We start from the raw sequence: 2744 nt of genomic DNA on the forward strand, positions 1-2744 counted from the left end.
GGGGGGGGGGGGGCGGCCCAGGGCATTGGTCCCAGAATGGCTCCAACTATATGGGTTTCTGGGGCACCCATCAGAGAGCCGGGAGCCAGGTCTGTGAGCAGCTCCAGCCCAGAGAGAGGGGAGGGAGGGCTCCAGGGAACGCCAGGCCTAGGACCTGGCACAGCTCAAATGCGTGGTCAACAGTCTCCCCAGCACTGCAGGCACTGGCTGTGCATCCAAAAAAGTCCCTCCAATCCCAGAAAACAGTCTTCCCAAGAGGCCCCCATGCCCAGAGCCAATCTCAGTACCTCGGATCTGGCCGCAGCAAAGGTCAGGGAGATGCCCTGGGCATCTGACCCTTGCCACTCCTCCCCCAGCTCTGACCACGAGGAAATTGTGCCGTGGCAGTGGGGGGAAGCAGAGGTTCACAATGGTGAGGAGGTATCCTTGGGAGACCCTGGGGATTTCTCATCAGCTCAGGCTCAGGAAGGGGCACATGTATGAAGGTGGGGAAGATGGAGGTGGAACAATGGGCCTGAAGTGGGAATGAGTAGCCGGGGGAAATAAGCCTGATCTCGTAAGCCTTGCCTGAAGCCTAATCTTCACCTCTCCTGCTGCACCATTGGTCTGTTCCATGGCAGACTTGGGTCTTCATGGTCTTCTAAGCCTGAGGCTCAAAGATGACGTTGACACTAGCTCCTCCGCAGCCTTCCCTCCTAGGGGCACATTGGCCTGGTGCCTGAGTGGGCTTCACTGGGGACTCCAGGTCAGCCCTATCCTTCTCTGGGCCCCATTTCTCAATGCTACAGCCCTATCCCTCCGTTATGAGAGTATAAGTGCTTTGAGACCTTCAAAGGAACAGTCTGGGTTCTCACAGAGCTTCGGATAGCCAAGGGCAGGAGGGAGATAGCCTTTTATTTACTCTCACCCCCCCCCCTTAGCCCACCTCCCAGCCCAGGGTTAGGGTGGGGGAGGGAGAGGCTGGATGGAGGCCAGACTGGCAGAGACAGGGGCTTTGTCCCAGCTGGTTTCTGAGCCAGGAGATCCGGTGGGAAAGCCTGTGCCAGACAGAAAGGAAAGACTGGGAGGAAGAAAAGAGAAGGCAGCCAAGGAGGGGGGCGGAAGATGCTGGGGAGTAAAGAGAAGGGTTTCCTTCTACTTTCTGGTGGGATGGAGGGAGGTCAAGGAGGGGTTGCCCTGGGGAGAAGTTGTACATTGCCTGGGTTCAGTCTAGGAGGCCCTCCTGGGGGAGGCCAGGTGGCTATGGTACTCAGGGAGGAAGGGACAAGGAGGGAAGTTGGAGGGGTCCAGTGGGAGGAGAAGACTCTGGGTTCAAAGAAGGGGTCTGGCACTGGGAGAGGCAGAGGGAACCCTAAACACTCACAGGCATATAGTACCCACCATTCACGCTATATGCTATACGTGGTTAGTGAGCCCCTACTGTGTGCTGGATTCCGGGTATTTGTACAGGATTTTTTTTAGAATATAAAGCATTCTCAAAGCACACAGCCTCATCACAAACTGTGAGGTGGTAGTAATGGTGCTCTTTTACAAGAAAACAAAAGCCCAGAGAGGGTAAGGAACTTGCCTTAAGTTACACAGTGAGTTCACTAGCACCAAGGTGGTGGCTCTGAAGAATACCTTCATGGGGAGACAGGGATCAGAAGCTGAGTTAATGGGGAGGCAGAGGCAGTGGGGTCTGGGGCCAGGTGTGAGTCCATGTGGATGTGTTAGGGAGCCATGGTAAGTCCATCCTGAGATCTACCCTATCTTTCTTTTTTAAAAATATTTTTTTATTGATTTCAGAGAGGAAGGGAGAAGGGAGAGAGAGAAACATCAATGATGAGAGAGAATCATTTATTGGCTGCCTCCTGCACACCCCCTACTGGGGACTGAGTCCGAAACCCAGGCATGTGCCCTTGACCAGAAATGAACCCGGGACCCCTCAGTCTGCAGGCCCACGCTCTATCCACTGAGCCATACCAGCCAGGGCTAACCCTGTCTTTCTTCCTCAAGTCCCCCCGTCACTCTGCAGCATGGCTCCACGGCTCCTGTCCCTGCTGGCAGCCCTGACCCTGGCTGGGGTCCCTGAGGCCTTCACTGATGCTCTGGAAAGGGACAGCTCAGGTAAGCAACCCTCTTGGGGTCACTTTCTCTGTCTCCTGCACCTTCCCTACGGCAGGGAATGGCCTCTGGTTCGGCCCTAACCAACCTCTTCCAGCTTGGGGCACTCAGGGAGGAGGAGATAGAATTTGGAGGAGTGTGGGGAAAGGTCTGGGCTGGGACCCTTTGAAAAAAGAGATGAGGTGTGGGTCCCTGGTCGGGTGTGGAAACTTGAGGTAGGGCTGGGGAGGGGCGCCAGGTCCAAAGTTGCCGGCCTCTAGGATGGAGGGGGGACCCTTGGGACCAGGTGGGGGGCTGGGAGGCAGAACAGAGGTGGAGCTGGGAGAGCTTCTGGACAGAAGTTTTGAGCACAGGACTGTAGGACCCAGGGGGCGGGGCTAGCAGACTGTGGGTGGGGCCCACAAATCCTGGGGCGGTAGTCTAGGGGCGGGATTGACTCGGAGACTTTGGGGACCGGTCTGGGAATCAAGAAGTGGGTTTGCAGGACCCTGGGGATGGGGGCCCAGGTTGCTGGGGACGGTTTAGGAAAACCCACAGGCGAGGCCGGGGAGTCCTGGGGCGGGGCGGAGCGGGAAGGACCCTGGGGCGGGGCTTGGAAACCAGGGTGAAGCTCCTGCGGGTCCCCCCACAGAGGACCGGGC

The 2744-nt window shown here is 57.3% G+C and overlaps 1 protein-coding gene across 3 annotated transcripts in view; it reads left to right on the forward strand.

Annotated features, from left to right (window-relative positions):
• BCAN (brevican) overlaps window positions 1-2744 on the forward strand; it is a 31821-nt gene that overhangs the window by 17714 nt on the left and 11363 nt on the right. The window lies entirely within an intron of this gene.

This window comes from Myotis davidii, unplaced genomic scaffold (assembly GCF_000327345.1).
Source record: "Myotis davidii unplaced genomic scaffold, ASM32734v1 scaffold208, whole genome shotgun sequence".
NCBI classification, from domain to species: Eukaryota; Metazoa; Chordata; class Mammalia; order Chiroptera; family Vespertilionidae; genus Myotis; species Myotis davidii.